Here is a 20,214-nt window from a genome sequence, read left to right on the forward strand (position 1 = left end):
CATTCTCTCCATGAGCTGTCACACATACACACACTCACTCACACACTCACACTCATACACACATATATCCACCACCCCCTCCATACACATACACACACACACACTCTCACACACACACGGAGTCGCTGCATGTTGGAGGAAACGTCCGTAGCTACTGTCTGTGTCTCTCTCCGGCTCTTCACCGGTTACCGAGAGGAAAGGGGAGGAAAAAAAAGCGGCTGTTTGATTTCGCAGTCTGACTCTGCGGCGGCGAGCGAGCCTCGTCGTGACAGAGTTTGGAAGCGGCTGAAGGAGGGAGAAGAGAAGAGAGAAAGAGAGAAAGGTAAGAGATGGTGGAGTCTTTCCTCTTGTTTCTGTTTGGAAACTTTAGCGTGTGTTTACCGACCGACCGACCGCCGCTCGGTAACCCGCTGTGACCATCGCTGCCGCCCGGCGCCGAGGAGCTGCAGGTTTCTTTGATAACCAAAGGGCGTGTTGTGTTGTTGGCTTTGGTCAAGTATTTCTGTTTCCCCCCGCGCGCGTATAGCGATTGGGTCGCGTGCGTTTTATTATTTTATTTTTTTTGCATGTGCGCGCGCCACCTCATTCACATTAAAGAAGAGAGAGGTGGGGGGTAGAGGGGGATCCTCCTGTTGTGTCAAAGGGAAGTTTTGGAGATTGGACGCACGGATTGTAGCAGATGACTGAAGGAGGGGAGCAGCAGCCTGCCCACTGCAAAAAATAAACCGACTCATGTGAAATCTTATTTCTCACTGAGGAGGAAGGAAGGAAAGGAAAGGAAGGAAAAGCTGCTTCAGGTACTGTAGCTATGACTTCATTTTGTCAGCGCAGTGGACAGCTCAGTTTGTCCACTTCAGCTTTGGACAACAATACAGACTCAATAAGTGTATAGTGCATTGTGATTGGATAGCAGGCACAGAAAATCTTGTGTTTTGTTGTGATTTTGTATTTGTTTAGTTCACTTTTGTCACTCTAGGAGCTTCATACTTGACCTTCTACACCTGTAATAAATGCTCTCATCAGAAAAAGTGTGTAGCATTAAATCAGAGTTTGTATAAATGTATAGAATCAGTTAAAAACAACAGAAGCAGACGAGAGAAAGAAAGAAAACACTAAGGTGTGTTGCTGCTAGTGTGTCACCGCTGTGTGTATAGGTGTGTGTGTGTGCGTGTGTGTATCCTTCGACACTCCCATTATGCATTTGTTTCTGTGTGTATGTGCATTTAGCCTATGTGTGTGTGTGCGTGTATGTGTGTGTGTGTTGGGTTGGTGATATCCTGTCAGATCCTGTGGGGTGGGGGTCAGTCACAGGGTCTCCCCTCTGGAATTCTCCTAGAATAGATGTAGCACACACACATACACACACCAACACACACACACACACGCCCTTTGAGCAACATCTCCCGTCAGCTTCATGTGTTGTTTTTTCGTAATGACCCATAGTGACCTCAGTGCTTTGATTTCATGCTGTTCAGATGAATTGAAATCTACTTTATTTCAAAGTTACACCAACTTCTTCTTCCTCTTCCCTGCACAGTCTCTGAATGTTGTAATGCTGCTTGTGGTCGTGGTTGTTTTGCTCAGAGACGCTTTGGCAGCTCAGTCTGGACTTTAACAGATTGAGTGTTTCAGGTGACCGTCCGTCCGGTCTTTTCCTGCTCTTACTGACTGTGGAGAGTGACGGACAGGACTGAGTCAGACAGGATGCATCATCAGCAGAGCAACAAACCAATGCTGTCTTGTTGTTGCTAGCTCTAGCTGGCCTGTGCAGTGGATGTGTGTCTGTGAGATGATGGATGCTTCAAAATGTGTGTGCGCGTTTGTGTGTGAGAGGGAGCTAGAGGATTTTGCCCGCTGTAACTTGAGCCTGGCTGAAGACACTGACTCTTGGAAGGCCACAAAGACCGTGCTGCATGAATTGTGGGGAATGTGGAAGTTTGTGTGTGTGTGTGTGTTAGTGTGTGTGCATGCACAACCACAGATCTTCTTTACACACAAAAACACTCGCCTACGGACACCACCACTGTAACCAATCAATGACTAACTTTGAACCGAAGCTAATAGTCAGTTAACAGACGACTTTATTGGCAGGAAATGACCCGTCAATAATTGTAACGATCAGCAACTGGTTTAAGTAAAAAACAAAAACTGCAGCTTTTCTGCCCTTTACTGTTTTAATTCACTTGGTTAATTATGTCATTGTGTGATAAAATGTATCTGTGCCTGTAAACCAAAATATTGTAATAAATAAGACAAAAAAAAGCTGTTAATTCTTACACACGTGACGCAGTAGAGAAGGAATGTCTGTCATTTTAATCAATTGATAATTTTGATCTAAAGCCAAAGAATGTTTTTGTTGCTGTTGAGCTAAACTAAATGATGAGCTGTTTCGGCTTTAACTCGGTGTGTCTGCAGACTCTGAGCACCAATTCAGTAACTCCTCTTTTTTTCCCCTTAATTTAACATCTGTATCCGTCACTGCATGGATCTGATTAGTTAAAGCCATGAGTCACTTTAACTTAAGTCATTGTGAAGCAACAAAGCCAAACATTCATGGTTTTAGGTTCATTTAAATGAGGATTTGATGCTTTTTTCCCCTTCTCCCTGACATTTTGAACACTTCTCGAATCTCGAAAGTAACAATCAGCTGCACCATTTTCCACACGGACAGATAAATCATCAACTTGATTGACTGTTATTGGAAAGAGTCATTAGCTGCCACCTCTCAGGTCTGATAATAATAAAAGACAGATGGTTAGAAGCTCATGTGGCAGCATGGCCATGTGTGTGTTTGTTTTGCTCGTGCTCATGGATGGACGCAGATGCAGGACACTTGTTTTCCTGGTGTGAAACATGATGTTGAATTAGCTTGCAGGCGGATGGACCACTCCGTCCAAAGCTAGTGTACATTTATCCATGAGTCTGAACCCACAGGGGGGAAATTAGTGAATTCACACTTTAGAGGAAGACAGAGAGAGGAAGACAAAGAGAGCGGGAGAGGCCGTGATTTTCCTCCTCTATCTAGAGATATCAGCATTAATCGTCTTATCTGAGCCAGAGCTGTCGTTCTTAATGCAGAAACGATGACAGTGCATCAAAAGATGGTGTCTCCTCCCGTTACCATCCATTTTTAAAAGGACCACTGAGATCAGTTTAAAACTGACTGAAATGACGGAACATTTTAATAACTGCAGCCTTTGTCCTCCTGTTTTAAAAAAAAAAAGAAAATTATTACACCATCGCTCTTCTTTCCATGGACTCGCTGTCTCTTCGAGTCGGCCTCCCTTTTTATCCACAACGTTGCGGAGGAGGCTGTTTTAATGTGCTTTAAAGGGATAGTTTGGCAAATTGGCCCATATAATCCCTATAGTTTTAGGAGTAGGTTTGTTACCTTTAGTTGTCGGTGCAAGCTATTTTTAGAACGGCGGAGCAGAGCCGCGAGCTGCTCAGAGCTAGTTTTTCAGCTAGCAATCTCTGCATTTGCCTCTAAAACAACTCTGTCTCGTAACGTTCTGTTATTATCTCATAGCGTGGTGAATGTGCAGGTCACAACTTGTCCACGAGAGCGTTTTGGAGTTGTTGGATTGTGTATTTGATGAGTTTGATGAGGGAAACCAAGAAATCCCATTAGTCTCCGTAGCGTAGCTCTGAGCAGCTCGCGGCTCTGCTCCACCATTCTAAAAGTAGCTTGCACTGACAATTTAAGGTAACGAACCTACTGTTATGACTATAGGGATTATGGCAATGGACCAATTTGCCAAAGTGTTGAACTATCCCTTTAACTTCTAGATAAGTCGACTGATGATCCTGTTGCTTCCCAGCTCACGTGGAGGGTTTGTGGGCGGACAGAGTCTGAGTCTCTGCTTTTAGAGCTGCGTTCATGTGAGCTTCTTGCCGTTCCTCCCCTCATGGATGTGCGTCTTTTCACAGGTGCTTGTTGTTCCCAAGCTTTGCAACTTGTGTGTGTGTGTGTGTGTGGGTGTGCGCGTGCATGTGCGAAATTAATCTGGGTTTTTATCCATGTCTCACATAGGTGTGGAAGGACAGTAGGTGCCTGACAACAATATCCCATTGGGGATGGATTGGGGAGTGTCCTGATGTGTCGGCTGCGCTGCGGTTGCGGTGGTTTAGTGCCGGCAGATGTAGGTTTGTTCGGTCTGATGAGTCACGAATCGCAGACTCACAACGTCCTGTTTCATTTCTGTTCATGTCAGATCTATTCATATCCGCTTTTGGCATTTAATACAACAGCTCCTGTTGCCAAAGCAAACGCAACAAATAACACATTATTTTTAGATTTAGATGCTCCATGATAAGGAAATAAACTTCTTCTACTGCGTGATATCGGAGCAGAAACATCAGGCAGTTACGTGAACCTGATATCTATCTGTTTATTTATATTTAAAGTTTATTTATTTAGATGCCATGAGAGAGGGTTTGCTCCTTGTTCCCACAGGTTTGTTTTTCTTTCTTCCTGTTTTGAGTTTGCTTTTTTGGAGTCATCTGTTTTTTTCCAAGTCCTTGGCACAGAGAGGGTGTCAGCTGTCGTAAAAGCTGCGAAGCTCTTTGAAGAAAATTCAAATTTGTGATTTTAAGCTGTAAAAAAGAAAATTGGCCCGCCTTGATTAATCTCCTCGGAGCAGCTTCTTAATTCAATTCAGTTGGAGGTTATTGAGCAAATTAAACATGCACTCCGCCAAGTGTTAATTCTGAGTGCGTGCACACACTCACACACACAGAGGTGTAGGGACCAGTGTGAACTTTATTACTTAATTGTTAGTCCATTAAACCTGAAAGGGGACTCCCAACACTCTAACTTAGGCTACAGTGTGATGCTCAGCTCATTCATCGCGAGCATGAACTCTTCCTGGTCTGATGGACTATGTGATGGGAACTCTCAAAAGCCGGAGAAAACGACCTTGATTATGTCATCAGGAGTTAACTGAGTGTGGGCTTGAAAGCCTCTGTTGTGAACATGACAGTTTATCAGACGGTAAACAACCTTGGACGGCTCTGTTTCTAAATCCGTCAAGTTTCTTGATGTTGTGGAAGTGCCGTGCTAAAACTGTTGGAGAAGCATTTAACAATGTTTTTTTTGTGTGCGTTTCGGTTGTTCAAAACATTTAACAGCTTGTTAGTTGACAAGAAATAAAAAAAAAAATCACAGACTGTATTATGAGCACAGCATGGCGTGTTCTCTCTGGTGGTTGTTAAAAATTCAGCAGCCTCCGTTGACAACAATTCAAAAGCATATCTCTGGTTAACCTCTGTTTATCCTCTCGCCATTATCAAAATTGTCTGGCAGTGAACAGTTAGCAGCCTCATCATGCAGGAGGTTTAAAAAAAAAAGAGAAAAAGAAAGGAAAAAACCAGTGACAGAAATTCAGCGGAATCAGAGGTAATGAGTCAGTGAATGCAACACCAGCACAGACATGTAAGAGGATACACGGCAAGAGTTCAGTCGACAAAACAGTTATGTAAGAGAGGTGGAAAGTGTGTTTGAAGTAAAATGGGCAGACACACACTTCTATGATTCAGTGAGGAAAACTCCCTGATTATGTGTTTAATTGTCTGTGAGACAGCTACTGTGTAAATAAGAGTCGTGTATGTGTTACATAGACATTTAGAGAAGTCGCAGAAGATCCAAAAGTTTCATTTTTGGCTTCTACCTGTCTGTGTAATTATGACTTGCATCACACCCACGCCCTGTGTGTCTGTGCCTGTGTCTGTCCATGTGTGTGTCTGTGTTGTGTGATAGTGTATGGGATTTAGAGAAGTCGCAGAAGATCTAAGTTTCATTTTTACACTCAAAATCTTTCCAAGAATATTTGTCTTATTTCTTGTCAACATGTCTAAATTCTAGTCAAAACGAATCTCTTTCCACTTAAAATAAGACTCATCACCTAAAAATTTACTTGTTTTTAGATCATTTTCACTTTTTTCTTTTTTTTTTTTTTTCGGCTTTTTTTGCCTTTATTTGATAGTGATGACAGTAGAGATAGACAGGAAATGGGGAGGCAGAGAGAGGGGGAACGACACGCAGGAAAGGTCTGCCCGACGCGGGACTCGAACCGGGGACGCCTGCGGCGAGGACTGTAGCCTCTACATGGGGCGGCCGCTCTACCCACTGCGCCACGCACCGCCCCCATTTTCACTTTTTTCAAACAAAATTTCACTTAAAATAAGTAGAGAAATCTGCCAGTGAAAGCAAGTTTTTTATGCTTGTAATAAGAAAGAAAAACTTGCTCCACTATCAGATTTTTCTACTTATTTCAATTGAAAATATGCTTGAAATAAGTAAAAAAGTGTCTAAAAACAAACAACTTTTTAATGTGACGAGTCTTATTTTAAGTATAATGAGATTTGTTTTGACTAGAAATAAGACAAATATTCTTGGTAAGATTTTGAGTTTTTGCAGTGTGGCTTCTACCTGTCTGTGTAATTATGACTTGCATCACACCCACACTGTTACTTGTGTGTCTGTGTCTGTGTCTGTATCTGTCCATGTGTGTGTGTCTGTGTTGTGTGATAGTGTATGGGTGTGTTGTGTGTGGTAGTAGCAGCAGGCCACTGACCGCTCTAGGACTTCTCACATTTATGCTTTCTAATTGATTCAGAGTGTGATTTATGTAGCTCTCTACAGCCACATGTGCTTGCCTGCCCTTTGCCAGGCAATCACACACACACACACACACACACACACAGACACAGAGACGCACACACACACACACCCATATACTCACATGTATATGCACACACGCAAAAGCTGCGAATTACTCATCACCGTCCGCAGCACAAGGCACTATTGTATTGACCGTCTTCATGGATTCAGTGACACAGTCATTCACATTTCCCAGCAGCATATGTGTGGGTGTATGTGTGTGTGTGTGTGTGTGTGTGTGTGAGTGTGTGTGGGTGGGTGGTCGTCTCATGTTCCATGTAACACTGTCGGCTGCTAAAAATGAAGACGTGACAGGGAAAGTGTGAGTGTGATAGTGAGAAGTGTGTGTTTTTTGGGACACGCACACACACACACACACACACACACACACACACACACACACACAGAACTGCATCTTACAGTACATGCTCTGCTTGATTATTATTATCATGGCCTTTCGCCTTCAGGTGCTCATCTCCAGTCCAAATGACTATTTCCCTTTCGGTGAGCTCATTCTAGTAACCTTCACATCACCACATCTCACTCAAAGACATGAGAGTCAATGTGGCATCATCCGTGCTGCCTTCAACTGAGTTTAGTTTTTAGAAAGCACAGATAGTGTTTTTTTTTGTTTTTTTTTATCTTTTCATGTTTTATCTGAATTTTAAAAGAGAGAGAGTGACTCAGAAAGATCAAAACAAGAGTTAACTCAAAGACAGAGAGTGAGATACTTCAAAGTTGTGCTGCAGGAAGTTCACCTGATGCTGCATGTTGTGGTTTTGTGGTAAACCATAAAGAGGGCTGCCGTCACAGAGGAGAAGGTCACGTTAGGATCTCTACGAAGCGGATGCAATTATCGCAGCTTCTCCTTTATATTGGATGTCATGACATTTAATTAACTTGCCTGAAAGATTAAGGTGATTGTTTTTAATTTCTTACTAGAACAACATTCAAAGTCTATATATAGTTAAATAGTAACTCCCTTTTTACAACTTGGCTCTCTCCATTCATTATCAATGTGTTTGTCTGTGTCTGTATATAGTTTATCAGTTCTCATTACATGGTACTCATTCAATTCCTGAGACCCAATATAATACATCATCTTATCTCCAACCAAATAAAATAAAAAACAAAACCACACTACTGAAGAAAACAGAGATAAGAGATTTTCCTTTGAATTTGCTCTGTATGACTTCAGACTCCTGTATCTGATTGAACAGTGACCTCTGCCTCGGAAGATGTTTGGGCAGTTTAAGACCGGATGATGTTTAATAGAAGTGAATCTGAAATCGTTTCAAAGGGAGTTGTGAAAGTGTCTGGCGGTTAATCTGCTTCAAATTGTATCATCTATACAAAAATCCATGTTTAGAAAACATGAACTTGTATAAGAAGAAGCTGATGCAAGGTCGATTTTACAGAATATGTTCAGCCAGGTTATCTACAACTGAGAATTATTTGGAAATAAAACTGAAAGTAAGTACGAGCATAGTGTTTGCAGACCTGCTGGCACAGGAAGACCTGTGTGTGTGTGCGTGCACAAACACAACACGTACTGTACAGTTGGTCAAAGCTGAATTGAGGATGATTGTCTGCTCGTGTTTCTGTTTTATCTCCAGTTTATCTGAAACTGATACAGATAATATTTCACTTATAGTTTGTTTTTGCTCTGAGCTGAGAGTGTGAAAGATAATCTGGGGTGATAAACAATGACACAGAGTGTTTAGTCGTCCTCTGAGTCACCCCTGATTCACCTCCTTCCTTATTAACTTGTATTCCCCTTTTGAGCAGCTGGTTTGGTTGCATGTGGTTGTCAAAATAAAAAAAGAAGAAGCTTGTGCACAAGGAGGAGTCGCACAATCGAAAGCACCAGCGTGAGGAAAGGGTTTCGAACCCAGCCCACAATGAGCTGATTCATACATGGGTGTGTGGGAGGCGGATTGTGCCTGATGACCTCTACACAACCACCTTTAACCACCCAGGATCCACCCTGGGAAGAAAAAAAAAGAGGAAGGAAGAGAATGAAAAGAGGAGGGAGGGAGGGAGGGAGGGGGAGAGCGTGAAGATCGGTGAGACGGGGCGACGAGGAGCCGAACACTTTGATTCACAACATCGTCCTCTGCTGCTCATTGACTGGCTCCATTGTGGCAGCAGCAGCAGCAGCAGCAGCAGCAGCAGCAGCAGCAGCAGCAGCACAACAACGCGCCGATTGGCCGCTTTGGGTCTGAATGTCACCGCGGCTCGTCCGTGGACTCTGGAATTTGTGTGTGTGTTTGTGTGCAATGAGTTAATAGCTATCCATTGAGTGGCTGATTGTGTTCTGTTGTCCACACTGGCGCTCTTTGTCCACATTCTGCGCCATACACACACACATACACACACACACATGTGCACACATCTGAATCTGAAGCAGGCATTCCTCCAGTGGCACGGCACTTGCCAAGAGAGACAGAAAGAGGAAAAAGAGTGAAAGAAAGACAGACAGACAGAAAGAAAGAGGGAACAAACTCTAACAGTACCATTCATAGTCATAGTGGTGTGGTTCTTCCTGGCCCCGGTTTGAGACATGAATGGGTCTGAGGCTAAAAATATTTTATTGCTACTTTTTTATGCTCCTTTTACTCCTGCTCTTTTCATTACTCTGCTCTTCACTTGCACTCCCTCTCTCTCTCTCTCACAGTGGAAGCACATGAAGCCTGCGCTGCATTAAAATACATTTAATTGCATTTCTGAGTTTATGGTGTGGGGATTGTGGTTTTGCTATTCTTCAAGGTGTAAATGTGTGCAAGTGAAAAAAACTAAACAAAAACAAAACACGAACACTGACAAACAGAAGGGAAAGGTCTTATAGGAAGAGAAAGGGGAGGACTTTGAAAGAAAGAAAGGTCATGATGGGATGGATCCAGGCCTGTGACATCATGAGTAGAGACGGTGGCCCCTTGGCCCTGCAACATCCTGAGCTGTATAACAGACAGGCCGACTAAATGACAGAGGCAAAAGGCTGCTTTTTAATGGTCAGTGTGGGCAGACCATGCGTCTCGGTGTCTACCACAGATGGAGTGGTAGACACTGGAGTGGGGAAGGAGGGAGGGGAGGGGGGGGTAAGGAGATAGAGCGAGAGGGAGGAGGAGTGCAGAGACATGAAAGGAAGGCGGCGCAGAGAGACTGACAGTAATCCAGAGAAACTCACAGAGAGGGGGAAGTAGAAAGACAGAGATGCGGGTAAATTATTTGATCCAATGTTGGGAATTTTTACTTTTTTCTTTCTTTTTTTCTTCTTTTTTTTACCATGGAAATACCTCCGGTGCAGCAGGGGGAAATAAGGAGGGGGGGAGAGACTATTTCAGGCTTTGCTCCTGTTTGTTATGCCAGCCAGCATCTCGGGGCAGATTGAAGGTTTTTACAGAGGTCTAAGTACATTAACATGTGATGTGGGAGGAGAAGAAGAGGAAAAAGAGGGCGATGAGCAGCAGTGTCTCTCCGAGAGAGGAGGGGTGACGGGAAACCGACCCCATTGCACCGTTGTGCCCTTGTCTCGTTTTTCCAACCCCTCTCGCTCGGTTTTTTAATCTAAATCCATTCAAGAAGCTTTATTGGCAAGATAAGATCGCTCCGACGGTGCCAAGGCTTAAGTGCATCTCTCCTTGTTTCTGGTTGGACGGCAGCAGGAAGTAGGCTGGTGGTGAGAGAGCAATGACAGCCTTTATCTCGGTTAGTAAACACAAGCCAAGGGAGTCCCTACATTGTTTATATTGTGTCTTTGACTCCCCCCCCCCTCCATATATACACATTTAGAGGACACTGTAACACAATCGCTCACACTCACATACAGTAGACGCACAGGCCTGTGGTGCACACACACAAACCAAGGTCAGGCTCGCAGGGATACTCACACACATGTGCATGTCTGTAAAGGCGCACACGGACGTCGGACGTACATGTGTATATATACATACATGTACAGAAGAAGAAGCTGTGGTTGCACAAAACTTGTGTGTGTGTGTGTGTGGTGGGGTTGCTGGCAGCCTGAGTATGGTGAACGGGTCAGATCGTAGCACACTCAAGCTTCCCTCCTGCCTGCCAGTCTGACCACTAGTGGCTGTGTGTGTGTGCGTGTGCATGTGTGTACGTGTCTGTGTGTGTGTCTGTTTGTGTGTAAAGCAGTGGAGTTCAGTGCAGCTGAATTTGCCATAAACCAGAGATAATTCGATCCAAAACCTTCTTCAGCCAAGTGGATCTGCTCTGCATTTTTTTTTCTCTCCTGTAGATGCTCATTTGGTCCATTTTATGAGAGTTAGGAAACATTTGACATCACATGCCTGCTTATCTGTGTGTGTTTGCAAGTGTGTGCGTGTGCGTGCACGTGCAGCTCTCTCAAAGGAGAGCAAAGCTAACAGTTGTAATCCTTCATTTCAAGAGCTGCCTCTGCTCTGCTGCTGCATCTCAGTGTCTCCTATAGACCTAATGCTGATCAGATTACATTTTCTGTATCATTATCATAACGAATACTGTCGATCAGGCAAGTTGCAAAATGCTGATAGTGCCAAAACAGCCAATCCTGCTGCAATAGAAAAAAAACTGCTTAATAATCTCCAGTATCTACTTAATAGCATCGGTGTATACAGAAAACGTCTTCAGCATGATATACGATGTGTTAATTAACAAGTCCTGCGCTTTGCTCGCCCACCTCCATCCATCTAGGGTGAGTAGATGAAGCTGCAGCGGTTTATATACTCAAAATAACCCCTGAGCAGAAGACATTAAAGCTTTCACTGTCATGTTGTTGGAAAAACAATTTCAGTTAGATTATTTTTTCCGTCCTTCTCTCAGTGTCACCTTCTATATTTTCCATCTTCTCCTCATCTTCTGTCTCCTTCATTATCGTGTCCTCTGTGCTCAACCAAGTGCATCTAATCCAAATCATCCATCTATCTATCTCCACACTGGGCCTTTAACAATGTGGGCTCGACTCATACAGAGCTGTGCATTAGCTTTTGTTTCTGTGATATGCATGCAGCACATATCACATCACCGCAGCACGTCTGCTTTATGAGGTGATGTGATGGGAGAGGAACCATTTGGGTATTAACTTAGGTTGAACCTCAGCTAACGTATATAAAAGTGGTATACGTGGTATGATTTGCTAATTCGCAAAGTGAGGCCCCGGTGGTTGGTTTCTGTGGGCTGGACTTCCTGAGCCGAGGTTTTAATGTTGGGTGGCTGTAGCCAGTGGTTGTGGGCTCGTAACCAAAAAGGCCTGCTGGTTTAAAGGAAGTCTGGCGTGAGCAAAAAAGCAAACAGGACTAAAGTAAACAGGTCAAGTTGCCCTTGAGCAACGCGTTGAACTTGAGCAACTCTGGTTGAGAAGTTGGCGTGTGATTGTGAAGTAAGAGCTCTCCCAGAAATAAGTGTGTTTAGCTGCAAAAAACTCCTTTTTTACAACAACAAAACACAGCAGCAGGATCCCAGCAGACTCTCCAGGATACAAGCTGTGAGACGTTTGCAGTACTTTGATCATGTGGGGACTATATACAGAGTACATATATAAATGTGTGTGTGTGTGTGGTGTCTTCCCTATGCCATCACTTCCTATGACTGTCAATGCTACATCCTTTCGGTTTCCATGGTTACAGACAGTGCTGGATCACTGCTGCAAGACAGACAACACACACAGACAGCAGACAGATGAGAGTAACTTCAGCTGGTAGTTTAGAGCCGAGTCGTGCTGAGAGCTCAGACCGAAGAAATCCTGAAACAAGGCTCTTCTTTTTTTTTTTCCTGTTTCTTCTTTTTATTTTTCTTCTTTGTCTTTTTTCTGTTGGAGCAACATCACAGACGTTGTTTCCCCTGTCTCTGCTGAGTTAAGATAAGATCTTACCAACCACACGCAAAACATTTTTCCCCAGTTTAAGTCGATTCAATTTGAGAATGATACAGATTTGGCCTGGTTTGACTGGTCGCGTGGTTCAGCTCCATTGTACAAAGAGCCAGTACAGGAATGTCTTCAAGTGTTGTCTGACTCTTTAAAAAGAAATGTCCCACCTGTTGTAACTTCTCTTTCAATAGATGACAGTTTTTTTTTTACAAATATTTTTAACTGCAGATCTTTCATTTGTTTAAAAATCCTCTTTCGGATGAAACATTTTCTGACAATAACAGCTTGTCTCTTTCCATTTTCCTTGTGGATTTTCTTTTTTTCTTCTTCTTTTTTTCACGTTCAGGAAGCTGTTTTGTCCACTTGAGCCCAGCTGTTGGGAATGAAGGATTTTAGCATTTTTTTGTGACGTCTTCTTGAACGTTTACTCAGAAATCCCCAGACGGTTGGGTGGAAACATCAGCGAAATCTCTCCTCCCAGATATTTTGCTTTTTTTTTTTTTTTTTTTTACTAGAAGCTTCAGCCGTCAAACACGTACGAGGACCGAGGACAGGTAGGTTTGACTTTGACGACTTTTTTTTTTTTTTTCCTTTCTATCTATCTTCTGATGTGTTCAGACATCCCTGACATCCTCTCTTTTCCCTCCATATCACCTTCTTCTGTCTTCTCATCTGACCAGGTACCGGCCCCTCGGGGGGGAAGCTACACACACCAGAGACATCAGAGGCACTGGCTTTGATTTAAACCGAATGACTGGATTTGTGTGAGTGTGTTTGCTGCTGCACATACCTGCGTCCATATCGTTGTAATGCTAGTATAAATATCTGCTGTGAGAGCCCTCTGTATTTTATTGTGTGATTGTGAGTGTGTACTGTATGTGTAGCTGTGTGTGTGTGTGTGTGTGTGTGTTGGTGCCCCATGCCTGGGAGAGCTGAGATGTGGTAGTTTGATATCATTGGCGTTCTTTCATCAGTGAGGTGATTCTCCTGCTATGCGTTTGAACTGGAGTGAATCAAAGACAGCTTGTTGTACGGCTGCAGCTGTGGCCACATCACCTGCACACTAAATCTACCGAGCCGTTATTCCCCCCCACCATCTTTTTTCCATCTTCCTTTCATTTTTGCTTTAGCTTTTCTGGGCTTTGTTCATCTTTTAAAATTTTTTTTTTCTGATGTTGTTGTTTTTCTATCTGCCTTTCCTTTGCCAAGGGTAGCTACATGATGTCAGCTTCAGAAGCTAAATCCAGGCTGATCACACCTTTGCCTGTTATCAGCCAGCGTCACACTCTCTACAGTCGGCGGGTAGTACAGACTCTAATCTTAGCCTGGTGTTAGAGTTGCAGCTGTGTTGAACATTTGAGGAGTTTTGCAAATTCTCTCTTTGAGCTCTTTGCTTGCTGAGTCATGGGAGCGGAGTAGTTTCACGGAAAGGCGAAGTTGTACAAAAAAAACAAAAAAACTTTGTATTAATATGCCCACCTACTTTTTTCTGACTCACGTTAGCTTCAGCTGAATTCTTGGTGAACATTTTTGCACTGAAAATGATTATGTGATCACTCATCTGTTGATTCTTCTTCAATTCAAGCTAAAGTTAGCAGGTAACAGCTGCTAAATACGAGTGTAGAAGAAATGTTCAGCATTAAAACTTTGATTATTTAACTCACCAAGAACCGCCTGCAGCAACGGAAGGCAACACCAATCTCGATCACGTCTTTTGTAACGCTAGAGTAAGCACGCTAACCAGCTAGCCCTGGCTCTGACTCACTCACAACCTGCCCTGAAGGCGTAGCACTGTTCAAAGGGCTATTATTATAAACTCCATGATGAAGAACTGAAACAAACAACAATCATCACCACCTTTGGCAGCAGAGAAAACAAATAGCCTCCTTTTTAAAATGGATTTTATTTAGTCAAAAAAAGGAAAATCCAAGGCACTCTTCTTTAAATGTGTAAAAATGTGTCAAAAATGGCTAGAAAAGATAAAAACATAATGAAAGTGGGTTATACAGCCCATGCGTTTCGGCACAAAAGGTGCCTCAGGGTATTTTATTTAGTAATGCCTCAAAATTGAGTAATTTTCACTTTTCAATTATGTTCGTTTTTAAGAACAAGCTCACAAATGTTATTTTGTACTGACAGATTTTATCTTTTTCTTTTGATTAAGGAAATGTATGCACTGCCATCTTTCATGGAGCATGAACTTGTTTTGTGAGTGATATACACCGATCAAACCAATAATCTCTATTCATACTGATTCCAATGCGTTTTATGGTTCTTGGCGTCTGTTCACATTGAGAACTGATCCAGTACCATAACTCTTCTTGTTCTTCTTTTTCTTGTTGTTCTTCTTCTTTAACCCCCGCATTAAAGTCTTCAGACAATATCTGGAGATCGTAGGAATCATTTTTTGTGAAGATAAAATGAGCCCTGGACTTGTTGTGTCACTAAAAACCTGATTATCTTGATGAATGCAGGGATTTCATGTGTACATAACCTAATTTGATCTATTTTCTTTGCTAACGAAGGGGCTTTTTTCTGCCTCCATCTTCTTCTCCCACATCACACCAACGTTAAGTCTCTTTATGGGGACTTTACAGTAGATCTTAGATGCAGTTGGGCGTGTATGCTTGATTTCTAAAGATGATTGATGTTTTCCTGTACTCCCCCCTATGAAATTCCTGCCACTCAATATATTTTATGAAGACATAGAGTGGAAAAAGCTTTTCATGTCGTTCCTTAAACCTCCATGAGAACTCTTTAAAACAGACTGCCAAGTCATGTTTAGAAGTTGTAGTCCACCAAGGTATAATTAGCAACTATTGGAATAATAATACAACCCACTGCGATGGCTTTCTTAGTCTCTACTTTTTTGATTTTGTCTTGATTAAAGACTGAGGAGTTTTAAAGCTTTCGTCTCAGAAACACACAACTACATGTTGACTAGGTTGATGTGGCCCATGTGTGTAATTATGCTGTAATTTCATCATGGTAACGCTGTGATTAAGTGGTGATTTACTGGTGTATTCGTAGCACCATTGTATTGAGTTTCACAATAGAAACCAAACCAACACACAGTCCAGTGACGGGCTGCCTGCCTGCGTGGGCCGAGCACTCATGGGAACCAGAGTGGCTTTTAGCGTTCAGGTCCACAGGGAGCGCTGGGACTATGTTGTTGTTGTTGATAAACGCACTCCCACAGTCCTAGGGCCAAAGCACACACACACACACATACACACACACATTCACTAACAGACGCAGAGGAAAAAATGTTCCTGCTTGTGCTCACACAAAAACCACACATAGGAAAATCACACAACGTTAACTGATGGATAAAACTTTGTATTATCATGAGGTCAAAGTTCAGGAAACTAAAATAAAAGCTCTGCGTTTTCACTCATGCACAATTGCTCTGAGGATGCACACGCATGCAAACACACACAAAAACACACACACTTATTGTATATACTGTATGTGCATCGAAACATGTGGGAGCTGAAGTTCAGAGACCTGGATCAGAGCCAAGAAAAACACAACAAATTGACTGTAACTCCTCCTCCTCCGTCATCTGCCCTTTTAGTCGCACAGGGAATATTTATGGTGCTTTGTTTGTTGTTAAGTTGATTCCTTGTTTCCTTGCTTTCTCATTTTTGCCTCCTCGTTCTCTGTTGATACAGGCAGTTTACCACCCAGATCTGTGTTGATGAAAGGAACTGATATATGCACCAGTGTTTCTCAACCTGTGTTTGCTTCGTGGCTGCCACTTCAAACCTATATCCTATTCATTATCTCAGCACCTTTTAGATTTGTCTCTCTATTGGCTGATCACATTTTCCTATAGCACATAGGGAGAGGTTGTTTACATCCTAATCTTCCCTCAATTTCATTGTATTCATTTTCTTTCATGTTGAAGTATTTGAAGTATTCAGAATTATATGTAATTAAACTGGATCTTTATACATATACAATGGGTTTATGGATGTTTGGTTGGACAAAATATTTAAACAAGGCCTATATTTTTTGTAACTATTTGTGTAAGACCTTGTGATCCTAACTTGTGAACATGATTATAATTAAAATAGTTGCCCATCTACATTAGTTATTCTTTGTATTTCTGTTCTCTGAGGATCAAATGGCACATTTTCTAGCCTGCATGTGAGTAGAAAGGAGGTGAGGAAAGGAGGAAAGGTGTTAAGATTCCCCCTGAGGCGAGTCGCAGTGTCGAGACTGACGGAGAGAGGCTGTGACAGTGAGGGAAGGTATCTGAGGTATCCATCATTTAGGCTGAATCAGGGGAACGCAGGCCACTCTACCCCCCCGGGGCTGTCGGGGACATATATATAGGCCGGCGTAGCTACACCTCAGGACCCCAGAGTTGCCCTTCCTGTTGCCCTCCTTTCTCCCTCTATGGATGCACCTACAGCATATTAATCACACGCCCAAGTGCTGTCGGTCGGACTGTTTTCCCATAAGTCACGTTGTAATGGCCTGGCCCTTCAAAGACTTCCACTGCTTGTATTCGTCTGTCTTCAGGAATCCAAAATCCTTGCCCTCTTTTTTTTTGTCATGATAAAAAAGGGATGATGATGGATTGCAAATTAGAAGGGGTAAAAAGAAAAACAATTCCCCGAACAGAGCCGACCATTTGAGGTAAAGACATGACAAATGTTTACTCTTTACGGCCTTTTTTCTTTCCTTCTTTCTGTTCTCTCTTTGGCCTGGCCTTTCGTCCACGTGGACGTGTTGCTGGCATCGTGTGGGGATTTTAGTGTTTTTCTGTGAGGGATGTGTGTTGCTGTAAGGAAGAAAGAAGGTGATTTTAACTTTTTTTTCCATTTTTTTTTTTTACTCTCTTCAAAATGTCAAAGTCGCTCTTCCTTCCTTCCTTTCTGTCTGTCTTAAGTATGATGGACTTGCTCATTTCCACTCTTTTAAGTCAGAATATCTCCTCTGCTAAAACCCAGAGTTTTAATCCCAAACAGTGCAGTGTGTCACGGAGAAAAAAAGAGATGATGGGAAGCTTTAAAAGACTCAGACGGGAAGGCTGATGCTTTAGAAATGAGCAAGTGCCCCCTCCCCAAAAAAAAAAGAAAAAGAAATGATACAATCTTTGGACTCAGCTCGACACAAAGGCCCAAAGCTTTTTTTTTTGTTTTTTTGTTGAATAGATCATTATAACCGGGAGCTCCTCTCTTGACTTTATAATGAGGCTTTTCGGGAAAGCTGCTCTTTAGTTGCAGGCTGAGGGGTGGGGATGGGGTTGAGGATCGAAGCCAGTTTCCCAGAGGTTTACTGACTCCTGACTTCAAAAGGCCAAAACAGTCGCACTGTCACTGCTGCTGGAGCCGCCAAATCCTGAGGGATCAGGAGGAGAGAGAGAGAGAGAGTGTGTATGTGTGTGCGTTTCCTGTGGTGAGAGATATTACACCTAAAGAGTGTTGACATGAAAGTGCCACTCGTGTCAAAATGGCAAGTCACGAAAAGGATGAAAGGATGATTATTTGCTATTATGCAAGAGTTCAGCTCAGCTTTATTCAAATATGTTACCATATCAATAAAAATAGATGGTCATTAACCCACAAATGCGTGCATTTGTATAAATGATGTAACAAACATATAAGGACCATGAAAATAAAGCAATAGGCTATAGTTGTGTGTACTGTATTCATGTTCGAAAGGAGTGGGAAGAAGTATAAACTTATTTGATTTGATTTATTCGGATCCCCATTAGCTATGACAATGCCAAAGCTATTCTTCCTGGGGTCCATACAACATATTTAGAATGTATCGATGCAATTTATGTCCCATACAATACAATCCATGTTCAAATACAACATAAAACACACAAAAAAATAAAATGAAATAAAAAAATAATACAAACATATACACAACACAACAATACACAGACAATAGCTTCCTAGGTCAGTTAGTGGTACGTAGTATTTACATATCATAATGTCAATACATGTCTACATGTAATATTGGTCACACAATTAGAACTCAAGTTTCAATAGCCCATTGATGTTACATCCAGTGCCATCGAAAATCAGTCTCAAAATCAGATATGACAGAATTAAAGCAGATTTGACAGTATCCCACTTTGGTGTACATCTCCAAGAACTGTTTCTGTTTCACAAGGTGTCATGCTTGTACTTACAATTGTCCTATATTAAATATTGAATCCCACCCCCTGATTACAATACCGCCTATATTTCTTTTTGACATTGCTGAGATTGAAACAAGACGAGTGGCTCATCGACAGCCTTTTGTCTGTATACATCTACAGATGGGAAGATTACGATTACACATTATCGACCTTGGAGTGGCTGTCATGTTGAATAATGATTTTTAATTCTTCAACTTCATTTATCCACAAATAGTTTACACACTGCACTCTTGAGTTTGTGCAGTTGTGTGTGGGTGCAGGATTTGTAGGCTTTTCCAGCACCAAACTACGTAAGTGTGTCTGTGTGTTTGTGACCGAATGCTTCGTATAATACATACTGTGTGTGTGTCTCTCTGTGTGTGTGTGTAACAGCAGACAGATGTGAGGCGTGGACGTGGAAGGCTTGGCAGTAAACCGACAGGATGACTGTGTGTCTGCCTCTCCTGTCTGCCAGGAGCTCAGCAACTGGAAAATTTGGAATCACAGCGCGTACTGCCTTGCTCATGTTATACGGCAACACACACACACAAATACACAAACACACACACACGCATATGCGCTCTCTGATTTACATTTATAGTATTTACTGGGAGCTAATGGTAAGAAGACAGACATACACACGCCTACGTGACATATAGCATTTACTGCCGTCTCAACTTTTATGGGGACGTGCACGCTCACACACACACACACACACACACACACACCATGCACGTACACACACTCGCGCTGAAGTTCTGAGATATGAGCTAATGACATCCCAGCAGTGTACGGCATGCCGTCATACTGAATGTATTAGGGATTTGAGACAGACGAAGGCTTGACTTAAGTTTTGTTGGAGAGCTGTGAGCTACTTCTTACACTAGTGTGTGTGTGTGTGTGTGCGTGTGTGTGTGTGTGTGTGTGTGTGTGTGTTGCACCACTCCAGATAAGGCAAGGCTAACAAGGCTGTTGGCCTTCCTCTGACCTACCTTACACAGCCACATACTGCAAAGAATCTCATTTTTCATATTAACTCACAGAAGTGATGATGGTATCCAGTCCGTGCTGCTGTGTCAGGTTCACCTCTCTGCTCCCTGTGCAGATTTATAATGGTAACACAGCAGGTTAGTAAGTGGTATAAGAAAATATGAATTATAGTTACCTATTGATGATAAAACATGAACATTAGGATGTGACTTGGGATTTAGGACAGTATGATATTGTAATACATGCCGCCAGCACAGCTAAAAAAAAACAACAAGAAAAAACACTGGTGACTCACTGGTGCTTGAGTCATCTCTTGGGGACACCAGACGTAGCTTCATTGACTGGATGATGAAGGCTGAGAGATGTGGTTGTAAGCAAAGTAAAAGTTTCCGGAACAACTTAAAGGGATAGTTCAACATTTTGACAAATTGAAGACAATATTGAAGGTGAGGTCATCATGGTCACTCTGGATGTTGAGAGTCTATATACCTGTATTCCCCATGAAGATGGACTACGAGCATTGACTTATTTTTTAAACAAACGTGCCCC

General features: G+C 42.5%; 1 protein-coding gene across 1 annotated transcript in view; it reads left to right on the plus strand.

Moving 5' to 3' along the window:
- The window catches only part of ppp2r3a (protein phosphatase 2, regulatory subunit B'', alpha), a 63,628-nt gene continuing 43,414 nt past the window's right edge, over positions 1 to 20,214 (plus strand). Inside the window, exon 1 of the mRNA XM_085768508.1 lies at positions 1 to 322. The gene's annotated coding sequence lies outside the window, so the exon portion shown is untranslated. The remainder of the gene's footprint in view (positions 323 to 20,214) is intronic.

The sequence above is a fragment of the Trachurus japonicus genome, chromosome 22 (assembly GCF_045865225.1).
Source record: "Trachurus japonicus isolate A0001 chromosome 22, Traja_1.0".
In the NCBI taxonomy this organism is placed as follows: Eukaryota; Metazoa; Chordata; class Actinopteri; order Carangiformes; family Carangidae; genus Trachurus; species Trachurus japonicus.